Source organism: Phragmites australis, chromosome 16 (assembly GCF_958298935.1).
Source record: "Phragmites australis chromosome 16, lpPhrAust1.1, whole genome shotgun sequence".
Taxonomy (NCBI): domain Eukaryota; kingdom Viridiplantae; phylum Streptophyta; class Magnoliopsida; order Poales; family Poaceae; genus Phragmites; species Phragmites australis.
The window spans coordinates 5492760-5519544 of NC_084936.1; the positions used below are offsets into that span (position 1 = coordinate 5492760).

A 26785-nucleotide genomic window follows, 5' to 3' on the forward strand; every position below is an offset into this window, starting at 1 on the left:
GAAAAACCGGAAGAACCTCGCGCGCGCACGAGGAAGATCCCGCCGGAGGAGAGCTCCGACGAGCACGAACTGGGCGCCGGAGCTGTAAGTCCCCCCCCCCCTTCCTTACTATTGCTCTGTGTTCTAAGAAAAGGGCTAAGGGTTCGGGATTTGGGGAAACTTGGGGTTTAGGGTTCGGATTTGGGGGGGGGGGGGGGCATTGGGGATTTCTTAGGGTTTTTCTTAATTTCCCCAATTCCCCTCCTTCTAATTGCTTTAGGGAGCATTATTTGCTTAATCTCGAGTAGGATCTCCCCAAACCGAGCCAACCCATGCAACACAAACACATATATATGTATAAACACGATTAAATCATGACAAAATGGCTCTAATCCGAGACATAAAACCCTAATGCACATTAATCCGAGTCTAATTGAGGCTAATTATCATTTAAACATACTCAATTAGGGTTGATCCGAGACATAAACAGCCTAAAACATGAATAGGAGCATTGATCTGAGCCTAATTCATCTTAAAAACATGATTTAAAGCTAATTGATGTAGACCGAAAACAATTAGGCCAGTTTGATCAAAAGATGACATCAACCGAATATGATCTAGTCTAATTAAGGTCTAAAAGCGGTCTGATTAGGGCTAAAGGTGGCTCTGATGCCAATGTTAGATGCATAAGAAAGCCTTAGACAATATCATTAGCCCTAAATCAAACACCAATTTGATGCGGAAGCGTGAACACGTACCAGAGCCTGGAGAACCCATTCGGTTCTCGATCAGTTGCTGCAATGGCGACGATCTTCGAGTTGATTCAGCGCTCTTTAGGACCGGGAAGAGTTTTTAGGGCGTTTGGGACCTCACGGGTTTTTCATACACACCGAGAGGCGCCGGGACCCTTTATTTATCTTGCGCTGCTCGACTCGGGACCGCAACCAAGAGTTGGTTGCGCCTCCGATCATGGCGCGTACGGAATCGCTGATATTTCGGTCTCGTTAGTTAGGATACGTTAGCCGAGATCAATTCCAACAATTATAACTACATATCTACTGTATGGGACCAGAAGATCTTGAAATCCTTGGAGCAATTCCTAGTCTACTTTCTCTCCAACTAGTCACTTTGTGTGGCACCAATGGATGAATCATCTTCAGAGGCAACAAAGGATTCAGAAATCTGAAAAATTTCTCCCTGTATATCATGAGTTGTGGGACCGCACTGGAGATTGAAGCAGGATCAATTCCAAAGGTTGAGCACCTCAAGTTCCGGTTTTTGTGTGCATAAGGTGGAATGCCGGAATGGTGCTAGTAATTTCGGCATACAACTCCTCTCCACCGTCACCAAGGTTGTGGTAGTTATTAGAGGCTACTGCCTCTTTGAAGATTTTTACAATCCGGCAGATACGGATGATGTCATTGTCAAATCTGTTGCAAGCACAACACCATTCAAGATGCCGTTGAGACACTTCCCAACCGTCCCAGTATCATTTTCGGAACAGAGGATGATAGGATGATGGTTACTGTAAGCATTTCGAATTCGTAAGTTCTCTCGGAATTGCAGGCACAGATCATTACTTCACCCTCTCAGTTGCCAACTTGCAACTACTCCTCTACCTGTTTCTTCCATCAAGAAAATACAGAGGCGTTCAATTAAATAACCCCTTACTTGTGGCTCTCTTGTTTGTGTTCTGTTTTCACTTTTGTTCTAGTGTTTGGAGCGGATCAATCAAAAGTTTGGAGTACCAACCGAGTGGCTCGAAAAAATACCAAACTGAAGAGGCACATACAAAGCAAGTAACAATGTGTCGCGTTTGGGAGTGCTGGTAAGTATAATTTTTCTCCACCCAACAACTTGCTGTTCCCTATTGTAGAAATTATTGTGCTTGAGTTACTTGTATTGATCTTAGGCTGGTGGCCTTATATACATGAACAAGCACTTGATCGTGCATAACCGAGATCCTATCCAGCAGGAGATAAAGCTCCCTGCATGCAGGTGTGTACGTTAGCTCAACTGATGGATCCTAAAGACTAGGAGCTAGCTGACTAAGTGTATACAGGGTTACAAATATCGTTGGTAACAGCTCGGTTTATAAAAGCGGTGCGGAACGTGCACCGCTTTTAAAAACCGAGCGGTTACTGACTAAATTTAAATTTAAAATTAAAAAATAAAAAATTTGACAAAATTCGACCGATTTCTATAAAATTCTACCAAGTTCTATCGAATTACTGTACAGTTACTGTGGTAACCATGATTACCGCCGCCGAGCGGTTTTCGAAAATAAAATACATTTGTAAATCTTGAGTGTACAATAGAAGCGCTGCTTCAACACCCCCGCAATCATAGCGAGATGCAAAGACTGGAGAATAGGTCCCAGTTCAGTAGGAAACTTCCGATCTCCACTATCTATTGTCTTTGATCGTAGGGCTGGGATGTAAAGTTGCTCCCCCTAAAATTAAAAAGCTAATTAATGTCACTCTATAAATTACGTTATTTACCACCCCTAAATTGAAGGGGCTAATTCTTAATATCTACACAAATTACCGGATCAGTCATGATCTAAAATTGGGCCGCCTAAATTTTAGGGACCAATACTTTTTTTTACAAATTAATTTATTCAATTGCTTTCCCTATTCTACTTCCCATCAAGACCTTTCCTACTCTTCCGTTCCTTGCTTGACCACTAGTTCAAGAATCAAGTCTCGGTAAAAAAAAAAAAAAAAAAAAAAAAAAAAAAAAATAGCAGCAAAATAGATAGCAGATCACCCTGATGGCCAGCAAAATAGATAGCAAAACACGATCAGAGAGGATGGGAACACCGCAGAACTCGATAAGGACGAAGCAATCCTCTAGGGTTCTCTGGACTCACCAGCGGAAACACAAAAACTCTTAGGATTCAATTAACTCAAAACTAAACATGACTCCTAATTAAACATGTCGAACTATCCTTGATCTCCACATGCATGGAACCAATGATTTAACATATTTTCTTGGCGCCATTGCTTCTTCCCTCTTGACTCTTCTCTTGCGCAGTTCAGCTCCTTAAAAATTAATTTGCATGGCATAATAGTAGCAGCAGCCAGTGTATCCACCTTCTTGTTTTGATTCACAAATATAGGCATCGAATCGAACATCACGTCCTTCCCGAGCTGCCACGCTATCTCTGGGAGATGATTCCATCTCCATGATCTCTCTTGGAGGTTGTATAACCCATAGTATCGTTATGTCGCCAATCATTCACGTAAGAGTTTTTCTCGGTTCTCTTGAGATCGGGTTTTCTCTTAATCATAATATCAATTTCTTTTATTTATAATCAATTTGTGTCGCCCTGCTAATCCATCAATGTTCCTCGGCTTCGACCTCTCCGATATGTTCTCCCATGCCGCGACGCTCATCGGACCGCACCACACCAACCCCCCCCCCCCGTCTGCGGCCTTTCAAGCGCCTTGTATACATATCTTAAACACACCAGATCATCATCATGGTCCGTGAGAATGAGGTTCTCGCTATGTGCCCTTCCATGCTACAATGCTAGCGCTCGTAGTAACACCATCATCGACAAGGTCGCCGTCTCTCCAGACAATGGCTTGAAACCATGTTGCTCATACTGGTGGCCACGCTAACTATCACTCCGAGTTAGTACCTTCATTCACCCGCCAATCAACCTAGCTATGTGCAAGCGTGTGCTCATAGTGGTGCTTATACCCTCATCCACAGCTATGATCACAGTCACTTGCTCTCCGCTACCACGGCAACAACAGGGCTATCGTACACTTGAGCAAACACAATCATCCACTTGAGCAAACTCCTCTTGTTTTACTCCATCTGAGCACCTGCACTGCTCATGCTACAAGTGCCGGGTAATGTTGACAAGAATCCAACTGTTATGGTAAAATAGTATTAGTCTCCGGTATGATTCTATCTCTAGGATTTATTGAAATCCAAGTCCCTATAAAATCTATATAAACAGACCACGATACTCAATATTATAAAATATATTCATCTTTCTACAGTAATAATACTCTAATTAGCTTTCAATAAACCTGGATGTAGCACAATTGTCTCTCTGGGCGTGAATGCCATTACGTATTTCTCGGCTCTTGCTGAATTCTGGCATGTCAGCTATCCATAACTGCCTACATTCATACATAGCTCTACAGGAAGCCCCATAAATCCCAGTGGTGACGCCAAGCCCAGACCAAGACTTATGAATAAACCAACGGTTTCAAATTCATATTCAGATTTATAATTTGAAATCCTTTTGTAGAGTGGAAGCGAGCTGTTCAAAATTACTTGCAAGATCTAGAAACAAAAACCTGCCGGTGAGCACCGGCTGCCGTTGCCTGGCAAAGGCATGAAATATTGCCAAATAAGGTTCTTTTTTATCCTGGTCACTAGTTATTTAGCATATCTCAGCATGTCACACTAATCCCATCAGATATTGATCCACATTCGCGAAAATTTACATCACCTGCAACAGACTCACTCGAATATGCGCTGATCTGACTGAGCAGCGCCATATGCCCATGCAACCTACTTAAGAGGACTAGGCATTGCAAACAGGTAGCACATGTTAAGACTTACGAAGTCCCTATCATCAGTGACTATATTCCTAACACCTTCTTAAAATGCAAGGCGTATGCAATAACGTTGCATTTGAAAGAGGTGATACTAAGTAATAAACTTTTTTTTTTAGATAAAGGAAATAGTTCCGGCCTTTTGCATCCTCCGATGCAAGGCGTATGCAATAACGTTGCATTTGAAAGAGGTGATACTAAGTAATAAACTTAGACTAATACATTAAAAAAAGATTTTCTTTAAAGCCGTCGTAGAGTGGAGTCTTGGTAATCCTGTCGAATCATACCGAAGAAATGCAAAACGAAGCACATGAGTAGAGTCGTGGCGATAACAAAAGAATGCCCTTATCAAGAATCACAACAAAACAATGACGAGTAGAAAGACAACAAATAAAGTTGTCACTAGAGCTACAGAAAGACCAAGACGACAAAAGAATGCCCTAGACAACAAACGAAGTCGCCACAAAAGCTATAGAAAGACCTAGATGGCATGGTTGCATCAAGAACGATGGGAAAGGATTAGCTAAACAAAGACATATTTAGCTAACCACAAAAGAAATCAACTTGACGAAGGAAGACAAGGACTCGTATGGCATAGACGAACTCAAAGAGACTGAAACTTGGATGGACGCGGCGTAATATCAAAGACTCTAATATGAGACTAAGACACTGGCAGGCAGCAGTGGAGACAAAAGCTACGCGAAGATGCACCAGTAGCACTAAAGCACAGCAACAGTAGGAATACTAGCAACAAAGAAGGCGTCACCAAGATATGTAGCAGCATGAGCAGTACCAAATGTGCACAACAGTAGGACCAAATAGCACCGATAGCCATAGGGAATATATTGGCAAGCTTGACGCAACGCTCAATTGCGTCATGGTCTGCTTTCTGTAGTCTAGAGTCACCTCTGACCCCTGACGTTTGCATCCAAATCTCCCCTCGCGGAGTAGGCCATAGCGGGGGCCAGATGCACATCTTTGCTCACGCTACTTCTGGTCTGTGCGGTGTTGGTCGCGGGAGCCGCTGTTGCGCCCTAAGCGGGCAAGGGCAAGGACCACGCGGAGGCGCCGCCGTGCCGGGATCTAGCGAACACGAGGCAAGTGCGTGACAAGCAATGTAGGGAGCAGGTGTCGGTGGTGCCACAGCGAGGAGCTCGACAACATGCACTACTGAAGGCAACTGACTAACAACTCTATGGTTAATTTCGTCATTAATTTGTTTTCCACTTGTGCAGGGTTGGTAGACGTGAGCATATCTTGACACCCTGTCCATGTCGAAATCCTGATACTATATATCATGAGGCTATAATCGACGTGGAGCCAAAATTAGTTACTTTCGTGGGCCAACCGCATGACAACATCGCTCTTGCCCATCCCATGAATTAAGTTCGCCACGTTCATAAGTTCATTGAAAAACTTTACATATCGAATGCAATTATTTGGTCGTTTCACGAAATCGAATACAATTTACTTGGTTGTTTCACGAAATCTGGACTTTAAAATTACAACTGATAAATAGGTGTGCACTATAAAAAAAAAGAGACACAAACACCTAAAACCTTGAATTGTCAAACTGAAGTCATACATTTTTATCCTTACTTTCAAGTCGTCCTCACTATCTCTTCTGTCTAACGCTCGTCTGCCCCACAACACGGACTGATGTTGGAAACATAGACATTTTAGATGGTTGGTTCTATTTTATAGAGTGCTTCTAAGTTTGTAAAATCAACACCCGTTTCTTTCAAGGTCTTGTATGCCGGAACGCAAATTGTTATAAGCTAAACTTCAATATGTGGTACTCAATGGCAAGAAGCCATGGATTCCATGGGGTTAATACTTGTATGTGATCTGCCAACCATATTCTGCAGCTGCCTTGCTTAATTACATGTACACAGCCACGATTAGAAGCAACTTAGCGTCTGCCACCGCCGTTGACCTGCCCCCTCTCTCCGCTGGATCTGAGCCTCCCCACCTCACCATCGCCAGGCACCTCTCGTAGTAGCTCGCCGGAGCCACGGGCTACACAACGAGACGGGATCCGATTCTTTTGGAGTCTGGAGGCCAAGCGCGTCGGCGACCCGGGGCCGTTCTCCGCGCCGCGTCCGGGTGCTCACTCGCGACCTTGAGTTCTGCGCTCTCCACTGCAGACGCCGAAGAGGCAGTTCCTCGGCTGTTCCGCCCAAGGTGAAGCACCTCCCTGCTCTCACACCCACCACGCCATCACCTCTAGTGTCCGCACGTTCTGAAATCTCTCCTTGCAGGGTGGTCGTTGGTAGCACAGCAATGGAGGTTGTCGTCGGTGTTTCCACGGGGGTGATGAAACCGCTCTTGTCCAAGCTCACCAGGCTGCTGGAGAATGAGTACGACAAGCTCAGAGGTGTGAGCAAGCAGATCAAGTTCTTGAGAGATGAGCTGATCCCCATGAGTGAGACGCTCCAGATTCTCGCTGATGCAGAACATCTCAGCGGTCACATGAAAGATTGGAGGGACAAGTTACGCGAGCTGGCCTATGATATCGAGGATTGTGTGGATGCCTTCATGGTTCGTGTTGACTGTGATGGACCCATGGGCTTCATTAATGGATTCGTTCACAGACTGAAGAAATTGATAACACGCCACGAGATCGCTGATGAGATTGAAGAACTCAAAAGCCGTGTAATGGAGGTGAGCGAGAGGCACACGAGGTATAATATTGTCGAGCAGGCATCAAACCCTCGCCCAGATTTCATTGATCCCCGGCTGCCAGCGCTCTACGAGGAGATAGACAGGCTTGTGGGGATTGGTGGTCCTAAGAATCATATCATTGAGCGGTTATCCATGGGGAGCGATGGTTGTTCCACAGAACTGCGGTTATCTATGGGGAGCGATGGTTATTCCACAAAACATAAAGTGTTATCAATTGTTGGTTGTGGAGGTCTTGGTAAGACAACTCTTGCAAACCAAGTCTACCACACCATTGAAAGCCAGTTTCAGTGTGCAGCTTTTGTGTCGGTATCTCGAACTCCTGATATGAGAAAGATTCTCAGAGACATTGCTAGAGGAGTGGGGATCATCGATAACACACTAGATGATGATGTGCAACAACTCATTAATAAACTTAGAGGGCACCTCCAGGATAAAAGGTAAGTCTAGTTATCATCAATAAAGTATGTATGTGTGTTTTTTTCTTTTTTATGGTTAATAGAAAGTGACGCACACGCTGGTGCATACACACCTAATTGCACACGAACGAGCGCCCCCTATTAGATGCCTACAAATTTGTCCATTGGAAACACTAGCATTTGTGTAAATTGTGGGTACCAAAATTTGTATTGTGGTTCATAGGGTCATACTCTCGTAACAAATCTAACTAATCAATGCATTCATGTTGGCCCTAGAGATTGATGTGTGACGGAAACAACATCTTAGTGTGGAAAGGAAGTTTGAAAAAAGAAATGTTGAAATGGGCCGTATGAACAGGATGATGTGACCCGTCACATTAAGGAAAAGCTTAACATGCAAACACATATATTTTTTGTGCGTATCTTAAGAGGATCTTTAAAACTGGCTTCACTTCATTTAGAGTTCTAATAATTTCTCCATGATTTTTATAAAGTTCACAAGCATAAAGTGAACATGTTAAGAAATAACACTATAATTAACTTTTTCATATCTCTCACTATTTTTCCTACATAAAGCATAGTATAAGTAAACTAATAAAAGTGGTTTCACTAATTTTGGGGGTGTGATGGGCTAGTTATGAATTAATCTAGTTGCAATAAATTTACACAATCATGCATGTTATAATAACTATTTCATGATTTTATGTATTTTTAAAAGACATAGGATCATGTAAGAATACTAATAAAATTGGTTTCATGATTTTTGGATTAATAAAGAATTAACTATGCATTTAACTAAGTTTAGCAAATACATTTTCTCACAAAAAAATATTCAACTTTTATATGAGTATACATATTTTTATCATGTAGATCATGCTACAAAACCAACAAAATTTGTTTCACTTGATTTGAAGCTCAGATGAATTAGTTATTGATTTTACAAGATTGAACCATTTTTTAGTTTTGTTGTTATTCTACACTGCAATTCGGGAAATTCACTCAGTAAATCGGTAAAATCGAACGGTTTTCAACAAATCAAAGTGTGTTTGCTTTCTCCATCCATTCTATGGCGATTTAGGGCTCGCGTACATGAATTAGCCGCAGGGATTTGTTTTTTTTTTCCCTTGATTCCATGGCGTGCTGGTGTGATTGAGGTGTTGCAGGAGCCAGCCAAGGGTGTGTGGTGCGGGCGCTGCCTGATTCCCCGATCTTGTCAGCAGCGACGTGATCGATCGGGAAATTGAGGTATGCGTAGCGCAGAGCGGGGTGTTGATGTCGGCGGTGGTGGTCGTGTGCCCGTCCGGGAAGGCGAGGGAGGTGTGCGGCACGGCAGTCCATTCTGGACGAGTGGCATCGACATTGGTAGCCGGGTAGGTGAGGAGGCTCGCGGCGCGGGCGGCTGTAGTCGATCTCGGCGGCGCGACGTGGACACAAGGGCCTCCAGGGAGGCACGACATGGGGCGGGGTGTCGATCTCATTGATGGCGACTTAGCCGCACGTCCTTGTAGTGGGGAACTTGATCTTTTGCGACGTTATATTTCATGGAACCTCTTAGTGTGGTGGTAGAGGCGTTAAGGATACAACTCCACCCATCAGGATTCAAATCCTGGTGTCTACATTCTCCAAACATGCAAGTGCTTTCAACGCCATCCTTGTAAGCGAAAAAAAGATAATGCTCGCTGTGAGGCTTGCCACAACCCTGTCATGGGCTTGGTTGGGGTGGCCCACAGCCATAAGAGAGTATCGCTCAAATTTTAAGGTTGTATGGTCATGCATAATCTCTTGGTATTTCCTTAGCTACCCAAATCGAATGTTACTAATGCATTATAATCTTATATGTTCCCCGAACTAATATCATCTTTGTTAAATCACATGGCAGGTACTTTATTGTAATTGATGATTTATGGGCTGCAAAAGATTGGGAAATTATCAGGCTTGCATTATTGAATAATAATTGTGGGAGCAGAGTGATCACTACGACACGTAGTATTCCAGTTGCAACATGCTCTTCTTCTCAAGGCGGTTATGTTTATCAAATGGAGCCTCTTAGCTTCGATGACTCCAAAAGTTTGTTTTTTAAAAGAGCATTTGGTTCTGAGAATTCATGCTATCCTCATCTTGAAGATGTTCCGGATAGAATATTAAGTAAATGTGGTGGTCTACCATTGGCAATTATTACTGTATCTAGCATGTTAACCAATGAGCATGCAAGAGCAGAATGGGATCGCGTATTAAATGCTATTGGTTCCGCACTTGCAAATTTAAAGGATCCTGATGCTGAGAAGATGACGAGTATTTTATCTCTGAGTTACTTTGATCTTCCTCACCATCTAAGAACTTGTTTGTTGTACCTGAGTGTATTCCCAGAAGATTGTTGGATACAGAAACAACGCTTAATAAATAGATGGATTGCTGAAGGGTTCATTCATGAGGAACAAGAGCGCAGTGCATATGAAATTGGTGAATGTTATTTTAATGATCTCATCAATAGAAGCATGATCCAACCTACATTTGGCGTAAAGTATGGTCAGGCGGAGGAATGTCGAGTTCATGACATCATTCTTGACTACATCAAATGCAAGGCTGCTGAAGAGAATTTTGTAACCACACTAAATGCTGCGGAGCATGGATACAGTTCAGAATACAAGGTTCGTAGGCTTTGTGTCAACAACCGCAATGAAGAAAATGCTACCATAGCTGCAGGCCTGATTCTGTCTAATGTTCGGTCGTTTACTATATTTGGGTGTCCCATACAATCCTCTTTGTTGGATTTCACGTCTCTTCGTGTGCTGGACCTAGGATATTTCTGGGGCATGCAAGACCATCATCTTGCAAATATTGAAAAGATGTTTCATCTTAAGTACTTAAGTCTCTACTCAATAACTAAGCTCCCTGAGAAAATTGGGGAACTGCAATATCTACAAACACTGGATGTACGAAACTCCAGAATTAAAGAACTGCCGCCGACTATCACAAAGCTTCAACGACTGGCCCATTTATATGTTAACTCGTTCGCTAAATTTCCAGAGGGAATGATTGGACAGATGCACAGCTTGGAAGAGCTATGGGAGTATGGAGTCAAATCCAACGAACAAGGGAAGAGCCTGAATGAATTCAGTAAACTAACCAAGCTGACGACATTAGGAATTGAATGGGAATATGATGTGCCACATGGCCCAGAAGGATTAAGCCAAGCTGAGGGCATTCACAGTTATGTGGGAACTTTATTATCTTTATGCAACCTTCATTATTTATCTATCTCGACCTCCTCTAACAGCTCTGGATGGGCATACCCACTGTTGCTGGATTCATGGCACCCTGCTGCTCCCTGTAGCATCCGGAAGCTCTGCCTGATAAATATTCTCATCTACAAGGTGCCAAATTGGATGGGCTCGCTTGGAAATCTTGGGGTGCTAAAATTGAATATCATGTGTTTGAGACCAGAAGATGTTGAGAACCTTGGAGCAATACCCTGTTTGCTTTTTCTCAAACTACACACTTACAGAGTCACCAATGGAAGGATCATTGTCCATGGTAGAAACGGATTCAGAAATCTTAAATATTTCTCCCTATCCATCTATAGCTGTGGGGCCGCATGGGAGTTTGAAGTGGGATCGATGCCAAAGCTTGAGCACATCAAGCTTAAGTTTTGTGTGGAGTGCCTGAATGGTGCTTTTAATTTCGGCATCCAGCACCTCCCCGCTCTCAGCAAGGTTGAGATCATTATTCGAGGCACAAATCGTGATGGCACCGTCGAATGTGTTGCATGCGCCATTAATGCTGCCATCGAGACACTTCCCAACCACCCCACTGTCAGATTAGAAACCCATTGGTGTGGGCATATCGAACTCGTAAGTACTCTCTCAGAATTGCAGGCTTTGATCATGGCATCACCCTCTCAGTTTTGACTACTGCATTATTCTTTCTTCGATTTAGCAAATACTTGGCTGTTCAATTAAATAATTCCTTACTTCTGTTCATTTTTCTGCTAGCCTTGCGAGATCAATCGAAGTTTTTATAGGGTCTTAACAGAGTGGCGCAAATTTTTGAAAATTGAAGAGGAGCAGGAGCAAGTAAGAGACGGAGAGACTGAACTAGAAGTTTACCTAAGGTCACGCCCATGGCTAGTAAGTTCTTCATCCTCATCCAAACAACATTCTGTTCCTGTCACTCTCCTTTCTCCGTCAACCTCGTCATTTTTTTAAGAGAAAACTGTCTGGGATCCATGAAAAGGAAGAGGAAGAGACCGATGAAAAGGAAGAGGAGAAGACTTATGAAGAAGAGGAGGAGGAGAAAGATGAAGAGAAAGAGGAGTATAGGAGGAGACTGATAAAGAGGAAGAGGAAGGAGGAGGACACCAATGAAAACGCCGTATGAGTTGGTGGTACCTAGGTCTAGGTCGGCACTCGAGACATAACCTGTGCAAGGTGGTATTTTTTCCTCTATGCTAAGACAGCCGGAGCCAGGGAAGTTAACAACAATATGCTTCCTCCCAACCGACAACGGCAACGCACAATATTGGTGATTACTACTACTTCAGATCAAGTGTCCGTAAGAAGTTGATAAGCCGGCAACTTCAATGAAGGATGGGCTAGCTACCTGCACAACTGGGAGTCATCACCTAATTCATCTTTCCAGAATATCTGTTTTTCTTGAATCATGGTGTGTGTCAGGCCTCTTAAAGTCTTGATGTTAACATTTGGCTGTTGAGGTGTCTGCTTCTTGTCATTCTACTGTTTCAGGATCCGACAAAAAACAAAGTTTATCGTTTTATGACATATTTCTGCTCTATGCTGGTGCCTGGTAGCTCCAGCTTTGATGTGGTTTGTGCTGGTTGTAATGCTTAGAGTATATAGTAAGGATCTAGTTGTTATGATAGGATATGATTAGTATTTTTATATGATTCTATTCTATTTTTAAGGTTGTTTGAGATTCAAACTATTATGTACTCTATATAACATTTAACGAGACTTAATATAAAATATCAACAATTACGTAGTATATTCATCTTTCTACATGATATCAGGCTGGCGCTGTGATGAGCACCAAACAACATGCCCAGAAATTGTCCCTCTCTTTCATGGTACCAACAACGAACAAATACCCTTATCTGAATTTTGTCCAAAAGAGTAGCAAGGAGTATACAGGTATATGCGTAGCAACTGATCACTCTAGCTGGAAACTCGACCACTAGTTACTTCAAGAATCAAGACTTGATTTAAAAAAAAAAACACTAGCAGCAATGCAGCAGCAAAATAGATAGCAGATCACCCTCACGGCCAGCAATCAACAAGAACAGCAGTGCTTAGCTTGATTTCTACTAAAACAAGAAGGCAATCAGACCTGCAGCTCTCCACCCATATATGTACCTTTGAGCAAAACACGGTCAGAGAGGATGGGAACACCGCAGAACTCCCAGCGAGTGCACGCAGGCACGTTAACAAAGGAACTCAACGACCAAATTAACGGACTAAGACCATCCTAGCTACTAACTCAAGTCTAATACTCCTAGGATTCAATTAACTCAAAACTAAACAGGACTCCTAATTAAACATGTCGAACTATCCTTGATCTCCACCTGCATGGAACCAATGAAAACATATTTTTCTTGGCGCCATTGCTTCTTATCTCCTGACTCTCTTCTCTTGCGCAGTTCAGCTCCTTCAAAAATTAATTTGCATGGCATAATAGTAGCAGCAGCCAGTGCATCCACCTTCTTGTTTTGATTGACAAATATAGGCATCGAACTTGGCAGAAAATATATGCAATTCAATGCAAGAATTTTTAGAATTGATTATCACATCACGCTGTTCCTGAGCTGCCGCGCTTCTAGGAGATGATCCCATCTCTATGATCGCTCCTAAGGGCTACACAACTCGTAGTTTAGTCATGTCACCGATCATCCGATCGGCTACCACGTGGAGTTTTTCTCAGTCCTCTTTAGATCAGGTTTTCTCTTGATCACAAGATCAATTTTTTCGATCATGGATCGATTTGCCTCGCCCTGCCGATCCGTCGACGCTCCTCAGCTTCGACCTCTCCGGTGCCTTCTCCCGTACCGTGGCACTCATCGACATGGCCCCCTCCTTTGCAGCCTTCCGAGCGCCTCGTCTACACGTCGTCGTCACGCTGAATCATCATCATCGGACGCCATCCGTGAGCACGAGCCTCTCACCACCGAGAACGAGGCTATCTGCTATGTGCCCTTCTAGGCTGTAGTGCTAGTGCTCGTAGTCACGTCATCATCGCCGGGGTCGTTGCCTCTCCAGGCAATGGCTCCAAATCGTGCTGCTCATTCTCGTCACCATGCCAGCTATCGCTCCGCGTTAGCGCCTTCGTCCAACACCTCCAAGCCGTTGACACCGCCAATCGAGGTCCTCGGCAGGATCAACCTGACTATGTGCACATATGTGCTCGTGTTGGTGGTTTGGGCTTGTACCCTCCTCCACGGCTACAACCGCAGTCACTTGCTCTCGGCTACCTCCACAACAACAGGGCTATCGTCCACTATAGCAAACTCGTCGTCTTTCACTCCAGTATGAGCATTTGTGCTGCTCACGCTACGACTATGGGGGATACTAGAGTATATGGTAAGAATCTGGATGTTATGGTAAGAATCTGGATGTTATGATAGGATAGTATTAATCTTTCCGATACGATTTCATCTTATCTCTAGAATTTTTTAAAATCCAAGCCACTAGGTACTCTGTATAAACAGACCACGAGACTCAATGTTTTAACATCAACAATTATACAGTATATTCATTAATAATACTCTAATTATCTTTCAATAAACCTGGATGTGGCATAATTGTCCGTCTGGGCGTGAATGCCATTATGTATTTCTCAGCTCTCGCTGAATTCTGGCATGTCAGCTATCCATAACGGCCTACATTCATACATTGCTCTACCGATCGACGAGGAAGATCCATAAATCCCAGCGGTGACGCCAAGCCCAAACCGGGACTCATGAATCAACCAACGGCTGCAAATTCATATTCAGATTTATAATTTGAAATCCTTTTTTAGTCTGATGATCTCCTAAGTAGAGTGGAAGCGAGCTGTTCAAAATTACTTCCAAGATCTACAAGCAGAAACCTGCCAGCCACCAGCTGCCATTGCCAGGCAAAGGCAAGAAATATTTCCAAATAAGGTTCTTTTTTATCCTGGTCACTATATCTGATGTCACACTAATGCCATCAGATATAAATCCACATTCGCGAAAATTTACGTCACCTGCAACAGACTTTCACTCGAGTATGCGCTGATTTGACTGAGCAGCACCATATGCCCATGAAACCTACATTCCTTAAGAGGACTACGCATTGCAAACAGGTAGTACATATTACGACTTGCGAAGTCCCTATCATCAGTGACTACAAGCAGACAGAAATTTACAGCTACCAGATGCTAATACAAGAGACGCAACAAAACTGATGCCCGGCCAAAAGAACAGATCCTGCAAGTCGAACACGCTGAGGCCCAAGAGAAACAGCCTTCTCCAAATAAAAATACTGTTGGCAATCTAGCACTCAGATCGCCCACCAGACCCTCTCACAATCTCTGGAATCGCTCGGTTGTGCAGACTGAAGAAAAACCGAACAATGTCATGCTACAGTAACTAAATCTTCAGACGGAACTCAGCGTGGATTTGTGTTGCGGGGGCTGCACCATTTTCTCTGGTGTTTATTCCTTTAAATAGACAATCAAAGTAGTGGACAATGAGGCCTATATGCACGCCATGATCTCCATGTCTTGTGCCATCCCACAAGCCGATCAAGTCGTGCATATCTGCCTGAAGAACCGGACTAAAACTAACAGACTCTGACTGACTCCAACGGACTCGATCCTACATCAATCTTTGCTTCCTCGACACACTCTCTGATGAAGTGATACTTTGTGTCGATATGTTTGCTTCGATCATGGAATACCGGATTCTTGCTCAGTGCTATAGCTGACTTATTATCGATCTTGAGCTTCGGTACTCCAATTCTTCTTCCCAGAACATCAGTCAGCAGTCGTTGGAGCCAAGTGCCTTGGCAAGCTGCTGCAGCAGCGACAATGTGCTCAACTTCACATGATGATAATGCCACCACGCGCTGCTTCTGGGATTGCCATGTAATTGGCTTGCCTCCGAGGAAGAATATGACACCGGAGGTGCTTTTGCGATCATCCACATCTCCTGCCACGTCAGAATCGCTGAACCCAACTAGCTGCGGATCACCATGTCCTTGTCTTGGGTATGTCATTCCATAACTTGTTGTCCTGGCAATGTACCTCAACAAATGTTTGACGACAACAAGGTATTCTTGCCTGGGGGCCTCCATGAACCGGCTTACATACCCACAACGAAGGATATGTCAGGCCGTGTGTGGAAAAGGTAACGAAGACTTCCGATCAGGCTGCAATAATACTTGGCATCCACTAGATCACTCGAGTTCGTCCTGGACAGCTTCAACCGAGATTCCATCGGTGTTTTGCAGGTGTTGCAGCCCGCCAATCCAGCTTTCTCCACAAGCTTCTTGGCATACATTGCTTGGCGAATAGAGATGCCATTTTGATTCTGCTGCACCTCGATCCCCAGATAGTGTGACAGAAGCCCCAAGTCACTCATCCAGAAGAGGTTCAACATCTCCTCATTGAACAAGTCAATGTTCTCGTTGAACGCACCAGTGATGATCAAGTCATCCACATACACCCCGACAGCAAGCCGGGAAAATCACCTCCCCGTGCATAGATGCCATGTTCAATGTCACTCCTCTGGAACCCAAGTGCTCTTAGGCTGGTGTCCAGCTTTGAGTTCCATGCCCGGGGTGCCTGCTTGAGCTCGTACAGCGCCTTGTGGAGCTTCAATACTTGGTGTGGGTGATCTTCGTTGATGAAGCCCGGGGGCTGCTCGATGAAGATTTCCTCCTCCAGATCGCCATTGAGGAAGGCCATCTTCACATCCATGTGATGCACGCACCACCCAAAGTGAGCAGCCATGTCGAGCAGCAACCGGAATGAATCGAGTCTTGCCACCAGCGTGAATGTTTCTTCGTAGTCAACGCCGTGCCGTTGAGCATATCCTTTTACCACCAATCGAGCCTTGTGGTGGACAATGGCACCCTTATCATCTTGTTTGAGCTTGAAGATCCACTTGAGCCCGATGGCGTGCCTTCCCGCCGGGAGATCAACCAAGTCCCAAGTGCGATTGTCTTCTATGGCCGTCATCTCGTCGATCATTGCCTGCCGTCACACCATGTGTTGTTCGGCCTCGGTGAAGGTTGTGTGCTCTTTGTCTATTGCAAGTAGCAGCCCACCACCGTCGAGCTCCCGAGCAACCAGTCCAGGAGGACCCGCTGCCCTAATGATCTTGTCGACAAGGCAGAATCGCCTCTAGGCATCATCGTGGTCGTCATCCAGATCCGGCGAGCCCGACGGCGGTGAGTCGAACTCAACCGCAGCCTGCCCCGACTCTGGACTTGCCACCATGGGTGACATGGATTGTCCGGTGACAACACTTGGGTGGTGGCTCACACCAGGGCTCGCCACCACGAGTGATGGCGACTGGCCCACTCCTGGGCTCGCCGCCATGTGTTGGTCTCCTTCTTGCTAGGGCGGTATAGGGTCCCTTGCTCCCGTCGCCTCTGTGAGTAGTTCCACAGTGAAGGGCTCACCACCATTGCGGTACGGATCATCCCCTTCTTCGCTCCAGTCTCATCGCGCCGATTCATCGAAGATCACATCGCGGGTTATCACCACGCGATTGCTGGCTGGATTGAACACCCGATAGGCCTTCAAACCAGGCTCATAGCGCACGAACACCATCGGCGTGCTTCAGTTGTCCAACTTCTTCAGATTTGGCCGGACATCCTTTACACATGCAACACAGCCAAACACACGAAAGAAATGGACTGGTGGACGCTTGCCATACCATGCTTCATAAGGTGTTTTGTTGACGACACTCTTTGTTGCTGCACGGTTCAGTATGAAGTTTGCCGTGGTCACCGCCTCGCCCCAGAAGCGTCCCGGCATCGCATTTGCCTTCAACATGCACCTCGCCATGGCCAGCATGGTCTAATTTTAGCGTTCCACAACGCCATTCTGTTGTGGTGAATATGGCGCTGTGAGTTGACGATGGATGCCTTCTCCTGCGTAGTACTCGGCAAATTCTTTCACTGTGAACTCGCCGTCGTGGTCCGTCTGAAGCGCACCGAGTTTCTGGCCAGAGTCTGCTTCCGTGCGAGCTTGAAACTCCTTGATTGCAGCCGCTACTTGATCCTTTGAGGCGAGCAGTGTGAGCCATTGATAGCGGCTCATATCATCAACAAGTAGAAGGAAATAGCGTTTTCCTCCCGGCGTTGGTGGCGTGATGGGGCCACATAAGTCCCCATGGACAAGCTCCAGATTGCGCTCAGCTCATAAGTGAGCCTGGCTCGGAAACTTGGCGCGTCGTTGCTTTCCCGCGAGGCAGCTATCACAGAGCTGCTCAACGTGCTCGATGTGCGGTAGACCGCGAGCCAAGCTTTTCTGCGCCAACTCTCGAAGCCCTCCGAGGCTCAGGTGGCCATAACGGGCATGCCAGCGCCATGCCGTATCTTCACACCGCGTCACCAAGCAGATGGGTTGCACAATCTGCAGTGCAAGCAGGTATATCCTGGACGGGGATCTCTGCACCTTTGCCAGGAGTCGACGCCGTTCATCGCGAAAAGAAGTCATGGAAGTGTGGATAGATCGACATCAAACTCTAGCCGAAGAATTCCTTCTTCGATCACCACTTGGTAGCCAGACTCGTCCAGCTGGCCGAGGATGACAATGTTGGCCACCAATCGTGGAATGAAGTAGACTCCGGTTAAAGCGCGGTGCTCGCCATTCTTGCAGCCGAATAGGACGACGTCGCGCCCTTCTATCTTCACCACCGAACCGTCACCAAATAGCACGGTGCCTTGAACGCTGGTGTCCATCTCGGAGAAGACACCTCGGGAGCCCGTCATGTGGTTCGTGGCTCCGGTGTCCAGCACCCATTTGCTGTGGTCGTAATCCTCCTTCTGTCCGAGCTGAGCGAACACGCGGGCTTCGTCCAGTTGGATTCGCCCCTTATCAGCTGGAGCACGGCTCGGTGCAATCCACGTGACGGTTGCTGAAGCCATCAGCAAGGACTCCTCATTGTCGTTGGCCTGGGTCACGTGCACGTGCTCACGATTCCGAGGCTTGCTGCGGCACTCCCTGGCCCAGTAGCCTTGTTTGCCGCAATTGTGACACTTGTCGGTGGGAGTGGCCCGGCTTCCTCCGGTTCCGACGTCGCGCATTTTGGCTGCGCGCTCGCGCCCTCTGTCGTGGCACTTGCCATGCCTGCCAGTGCTCGAGCAACCTTGGTCGCCATCCCGATCCGCAGCTTCATGAGGAGAAGTTGATCGCCTCCTTTGCTTGCTGCAACTCTGAGCTGGTAGCGCTCCTCGACAGCCCTCAAGCGCCCAGTAACCTCTTCGACTAACAACGTGTTGAGGTCCAACAACGTTTCGATCGAAATGGCCACCTGCGACAGTTGCTCGGGGACAACCTGCAGGAACTTCCTCACGATCTCATCATCCATGATGTTGTCGCCGAGAATCCGCAGGTTGTTTGCTAACCCAGTGATGCGCATCGAGAATGCATCCATTGACTGGCCCGGCTTGAAGGCGATCTCCCCGAATTCAAGCCGGAGCTTTTGTGCGTTCGCTTCCCTCACGCGTTGGACACCCATCCGGATGGTCTTCACGGCCTCCCAAGCCTCCTTCGTTGTGGGCTTGACCGCTAGGGATGGCAGCATCTCTTGCGGCACTGCCCAAAGGATCGCTGAGAGCGCCAGTCGATCTACACGATAATCACCGTTGCCAGGATCAATCACCTCCCACAGGCCTTGTGTCTGGAGGTTCACCCTCATCACCAGCGACCACTCCTGGTAGTTGGTGCTGGTGAGCATGGGGTACGCGACGGTGCCTGCCACTTCCCTCACCACACGCCGCATGGCCATCTCCCCTCCAGCTCTGAAATTTTGACGGCGGAGCTGCGAAGGAGATTGAGAGCGTGCCGGCGAGGTCGACGAGGAATTCGAATGAATGGATATGGTACCAGGAGCTCACTCAAGGCTCTAATGCCAATTGTTGGCAATCTAGCACTCAGATCACTCACCAGACCCTCTCACAATCTCTGAAATCGCTCGGTTGTGCAGACTGAAGAAAAACCGAACAATGTTGTGCTACAGTAACCAAATATTCAAACGGAACTCAGCGTGAATTTGTGTTGCGGGGGCTGCACCATTTTCTCTGGTGTTTATTCTGTTAAATAGGCATTTTCTCGCCTCTCTCTTAATCCCTCTCCTCTCTCATCTCTCCTCTTACAAAATATTAGCGTAGCCATCAATGGCCTTGTTACAGCAGTACAGCACTACCTTTAGCAAATAGAAAAGACTAGCAAATCTACACTAGTATACTAGTATGGCTATGAATAAATTTTCCTTCATTGGATTTTGGAGCATTTATCTTGATCAAAATAGCATCACTAGTCCACACTAAAAAATCGTTTAAACGCTAACAGCACTTCGTACCATTGATACAAATCAAATAAGCTAAATTCTCCAAACATAATAACAAGGATACCAAACTAGTGCAATGGTTGTCAAAATCCAAAAAACAATCAATTTGTCTGAATCAAACGTAAGATACATCCAAAACCTCCTGATCCGAAAACAAGGTGTTAAAATGCGAAAAGGCTTAATTCTTACAAATAAAACAAGACATTCAACCATCATTTGCCTAGTAGGCTTACTGTGTAAGAAAATATGGAACCATCACTGTTGAAGGTACTGCAAGGAATGGGAAGGGGGCATCTACTAAAAGCCTGTAAAAAAATAGTATCAGAATAAAATAAATGAATATGTCATCTAGAAAATAAGGGAAGGAAATATATGAGAAACTGAGCATAAAAACAACCAAATCTGATGAACCCAACAAAATAGGCAGACCACTCACATAGACACATGATAAAGGATTCATGCCCTTGGGTGAAAATGTAACATGCTCTCATCAACAACAAAAATAATCAACTACTAAATGCCAAATAAATCTAGTAAGTACCAAAAAAATCAGTCCATCATCACAAGGTTGGACAAAAGGGAAAGGATGAACCCTAAACACTACCAATAAACATTTTCTTGCTCAGGTGAAATATTATACTCATGAGCTTGACCATGGTTTCATTTTCCAGCTGTACAAACACAACAAATATCTATGTACCAAATTGAAATGTACAAATCAAGTCACCACCAGGAACCTGGGTTGACAGGGTCACTGAACGGGTCCGGTCATGGGTGCCTTAAAGTGTGTGTCGAAGAAGGGTACTTTTCTTTGATATGCTAGTTCGGGCCATGGGACATGACCCCGACAAATGTGGGTTAAGGAATCCAGGTCAATGGATCAACTATAAATGGAAATAAACAAAGTATATTGGGAAAGAAATGGAAAAATAGAGAAAACAAAAGAAGAAAGGGGAAAGATGAATAAATAAGCCTGGCCCAATTTCCACCAGCCCATCCATCCCTCTCCTCTCTCTCAATCCCTTGACAACTCACTCTTATGTCTAGACCACGACTCTACCCCTACCTCAACCTAACGCCGCCACATTCTATCACCCTTGCCCCCCCCCCCTCTCCCTCCCACTGCCTCTCCCTTCCTCTTTCCCTTCATTCTCCCCCAACGAGCCGCGACCATGGTGGATTTGGCGAGCAACAACAACGGCAACGATGGTGACGAGGGAAAGCAATGGTAGCTGTTGGAACCGAAGTCCCGAACAAGGAAAACCTTCGCTCCGAGGGAAAGCCGAAGGTTTCTGGGTGTGACACGTATTCAGAGGTAAATAGCCTCGATTGATTCCTCCTGATCTCGAGTATAGTATAGCTCCATTTATAGCCCGTACTCAACCACTCCACACTAGGGTTTACAGTTTTACCCCCTCACCTGCTACATTCCCGGTATATTCGGGGCATTATGGTACAATCAAGTATATTTACATAATTACAACTATGCCCAGCGCAGTTAAGTGGGCCTCGATGTCCATTTGTGGTCTTCGACCAATCTCATGGTTGCGTTGAAGGCTCCTCCTCAGCTTCCAGCCGAAGGTTCACCATGAGCTTCGCTCCTGCCCTCCAGCGCCATGAGTCGACCTTCGGCCTCCGGCCGAAGATACGCTAGTACCTTCGCACCCTTCGGTCAGCGGAATTGCCGGTCGACCTTCAGCTGCTGACCGAGGGCATGTCGACGCCTTTGCCGACGCGGATGGCAGGAACAACGAACATGCCTCCGGGCTTCGACCGAAGGCCCGTCCTAGCCTTCACCCACACGGATGAAGGATATGGGCCAACCTTCAGGCTTCGACCGAAGGTACGCCATGATCTTCGCCTGCATTTCCTGAAACATCCCTGCAACACTCATGAGTGTTTAGCCACCGGTAGACTTCGACTTGCCATACGAGGGGGGGGGGGGAGATCATCCCCAATAGTAGCGATTGAGGTTAGCTTCCGCTCCCCCATATTCTCCATCGTCACTATCCTCCTCTTCTGCCATCCCATTGGTTCATGAGCCGTTGGGCGGTGGCATCCCAGCCATGAACCAAGATCACGGCAATCCACGATCCAGGATGTGTGTACCGAGGTCGTTGATCGAGGAGGTGACCCACTACCCCGCTTACTGTGGTACATATACTTCACATAAACAACACAAGCTGTAAACCATCATGAATCATGAACAATCAAGGCAACAGAAATCAACTGCAGTAGACAACAAAGGTGAAAATCAAGAGCCACTGGAAATTGTTAAACCTTCAGCCTCTGCTTGCTATCCTTATCCCAGAAATTGAAAGCACCATCAGATCCAGCAGTTGCAAATGTGTGATGGGCCTGCGACAAGTTATAGAAAATATGAAATCCTAAAATTAAAATCACCAAGTACGATTTCCAAACTTGGAACCAACTACAATTTCCAAACATAGAAATTATCATAAGCAAATGGACACTACTTGTTTCAATGAAACACAGTCTACAAACACAACCAACTCAACGGACATAAAGTATCATCGATCAGTCATGCCAATCCAATGAACAAGTGTCATGTTAGCAAAAAAGAACATAGTGAAATAACCAATACTGTTCTTATATGTATATTCAACTGGTATGATATGAAATTTACTCTCAGCTAAACCGCTAATCTGTTGAAGTGTTGTTCTTTTTTTGGGTGGCCGGGGGGGCCAACATCTGTGTTCATCTGCTTGGACTTAGGAGTACTTTTGCGCCATTCATATGCCTAAGATTGCAGTGTATGGTTGTAGATAGCTTAAACTACAGTATCCCGTTAATTTTAGCTCAAGACATTTTGTGGAAGACAAGAAGTTGAACTTATGCTATTCAACAGATCAAATGAGAATGGAGACAAGGTATTAAAACTGAACATGACTGTTGCATCTGTATGCTCCATAGCAAGGTATGTTAAGCAACATAAGCCTCACAGATAAATAGCAAATGAGTATAGAGCGAGAAATCTATGTTAAGCAATATAAGAACAAACATAAGCCTCACAGGTAAATAACAAATGAGTAAAGAGAGGGAAATCTTACAGGGTGGAAGTTGAGTGAATTTACAGAGAATATATCATTTCCTTCCCTGTGACATTTGAAAGTGAAGTTTTTGCTTTGCTGTGAATCATCAATATGATGCACACCTGTTGGAATTGATCTCGGCTAACGTATCCTAACTAACGAGACCGAAATATCAGCGATTCCGTACGCGCCATGATCGGAGGCGCAACCAACTCTTGGTTGCGGTCCCGAGTTGAGCAGCGCAAGATAAATAAAGGGTCCCGGCGTCTCTCGGTGAGTATGAAAATCCCGTGAGGTCCCAAACGCCCTAAAAACTCTTCCCGATCCTAAAGAGTGCTGAATCGACTCGAAGATCGTCGCCATTGCAGCAACTGATCAAGAACCGAATGGGTTCTCCAGGCTCCGGTACGTGTTCACGCTTCCGCATCAAATTGGTGTTTGATTTAGGGCTAATGATATTGTCTAAGGCTTACTTATGCACATAACAATGATACCAGAGCCGTCTTTAGCCCTAATCAGACCCCTATTAGACTTAAATATGTTTATTGATGACCAATTAGTCCTGAATGATCATGTCTAAGTATAATTGATGTCAATTAGGTTCGGCTAATGTTAATTAGGGCCTTTTTTGATTAAGTTTTAGCACTGTTATTCTCAATTAAGCAAGTTTAGGCCTTGATTGCTTCTGTTTAAAGCTTAAATTATATGAATTAGTCCAAATTAGTCTCGGATTATACACTCATTCATGTTTTAAAGTTAAATTCTTCCGTTTTGATCATGTTTATGTGCATGCTTGTGTGTTTTGGAGCTTTGTTTGGGGCAAATAGATAGATTTTGAGCTCGGGTAGCATTAAGAAGGAGGGGATTGGGGAAACTCTACCACACATCCTAATGAACATCCCCATTCCCCCCCAAATCCGACTCAAAATCCCCAAATCCGAGACTCAAAATCCCCAAATCCAATCCCTAAATCCCCTTATCCGCCCCCCATTCTCCGGACAATCACTAAATTAGAGGGGATAAGGTCGAGTCTTACGCTTTTTGGTCGGCGTTGCCCGTCGGCTTCTTCTCCGGCGGGATCCCCTCCTTTTCCTTTCGGTTGCGCGCGGATCTTCCGGTTGGCGACATCTTCTCGTCTCCACCGCTCGTGCTTGCACGTCGTCTCTCCGGCGTGCTCCTCTTAGGTCGCCGCGCGCACAACCTCATGGTCCGCACCACCGAAGCTTTAACCGATGGAGGCACGCGCTTCTTCCTCACGCGTGCGCTCCGGCGGGTAGACCCACGGTGGCGCATTCTCTCTCACCGGCGGTATTTTTTCCGGCGTCGGAACCCTCGGACACCCGCCTCTCTCTCTCTCTCTCTCGCGCTGTGGCCGTATTTTTCGGAAGGGAAGAGGAGAAATGATTTTAGGGTTAGGGTTTCGGCCGACGGGGTTTTTATACCAGGCGATTTTGTCGGCCTGCCGTCGATCACGATGAACGGCTGAAAAGCTCCGGGCCGACGCACGCGAAGGCAGACCGGGCCGTGAGATCGTTCGGGCCGGGCGCGGTGGCTGGGCCGTGCCCTCGGCCGGGCCGGCGCGTGCGCGTGAAAACAAATTCGGCCCGGGCCGTGCTGATGGGCCAAGCCAGGCCGAAAGGCCTTTTTGGGCTGCATTCAATAAAGCTTTGGGCTTTTCCATTTATTTGGAATTTTCAGTGATTTCTAACGTCTTTTCCATTTATGCACTGGAATATCTAATGAAAATAGCCCAAAGTTAATGATGATTAATGCATATAATATTATTGTTAATTCTCTGGTTGAATTGGATCCAACGCGAAGATTTTTTTGGAGAATTTTACGATCAATTTATATAGGTTCATAATTACTTTCTGACCAAAGTTGATTGTAATTATGTGCCATCTTTATGTGTTTATTTAAATTCTTTTCCGTTTTCTGCCCAACGGTGATGCGGATTGGAGTTTTATTTTTGCATGATTTTAATCAAACCAACGTAGGGTTATTTTCGTGTAAATTATTTCCTTATGATAAATTTACTAATCTGGCCCAATTCTTCTCTCCAGCTCTTAACGCTTCCTCTATTGCCGCCACTATTGACGGCATAGAGCAACTTACGGGCAATAATTTTCCTGCTTGGAAAGCTAAGGTGACTGTTGTCCTTGGTGTTTTGGACCTGGACTATGCACTCAGGGTTGACGCTCCCACAGCTCCCGCCATTGGCGTGGAAAATTATGATGAATTAAAGAAAACTTATGATTCACTTTCTGAGAAATGGGAGCGGTCCAACCGCATGTCTCTTATGATAATGAAGAACTCAATATTAGATGCTATAAGGGGAGCAATCCCAAACTCAGAAAAAGCTAAGACGTACTTGGCATCTGTGGAGGAGCAATTTAAAGGCACCTCCAAGGTTTATGCCAGTACACTGATTCAGGAGCTCCTCAACACTAAGTATAATTATGGGTCCGGTGGCATAAGAGAACACATCATGATGATGACAGATATGGCTGCCAAACTCAAGGGCATGGATATGGAAATCTCTGAGGGTTTCCTTGTCCACTTCATTATGACCTCTCTCCCTCCTGAGTTTACTCCTTTTAAGATAAATTACAACACTCAGAAAGAGAAGTGGAGCATGAGCGACTTGATCGCAATGTGCGTCCAAGAGGAAGAGAGGGTGAGGGCTGAAAATAAAGATTTTGTGAATCAAATAAGCAGCCCCAAGAATAAAAGAAAATTCTAAAGGGATTTCAAGTATAAGAAGAAGTTGCATTTCGTCGCTAAACACGACAAGGCAGCACAGAGGGCGCCCAAGGCATTTGCTCCTTCTGCTCCTGCCTCTCAAGAATCTAAAGATGACGGATGCCACTTCTGCCACAAGAAAGACCACTACCAAAAGGACTGTATTGGTTTCCTGAAGTGGCTTGCAAAGAAGGGTAATGATTTCATAACATTCATTGATGAATCACTTTATGCTGATTTTTTTCTTAATTCATGGTGGATTGACTCAGGTGCCACTGTGCACGTTACCAACTCCTTACAGGGATTCCTTACCGCGAGAACATTAAGAAAGGGGGAGCGAAGTCTTAGAGTGGCCAATGGGAAGGAAGCTCAAGTTGAAGCTATCGGATCCCTCCCATTAGTTCTAAATAGTGGCTTCACTCTTAGATTAAATAATGTAGTTTATGTTCCTTCTATGAGGAGGAATCTCATTTCAGTTTCAATGTTAGATGATGATGGTTTTTATTATAATTTTGGAGACAATAAATGCATTCTTAAATTTAATTCAGATGTTATTGGTCTTGCCATCTGACAAGACAAACTTTATATGCTTCCTCTTAATGAATCCTCTGTGACGATGAATGTCTATGATGTAAGCCATAAAAGAAAGAGAAGTACAATTAATGAGACTTCTTCGAAACTGTGGCATTGTCGTTTGGGCCACATTTCGAGGGGGAGAATGGAGCGTCTCATTAAGGAAGAGATTCTCCAACCCTTAGACTTCTCCGACTCTGA

General features: G+C 45.3%; 1 pseudogene; it reads right to left on the reverse strand.

Annotated features, from left to right (window-relative positions):
- LOC133895402 (protein RAE1-like) overlaps positions 1-26785 on the reverse strand; it is a 54115-nt pseudogene that overhangs the window by 12219 nt on the left and 15111 nt on the right.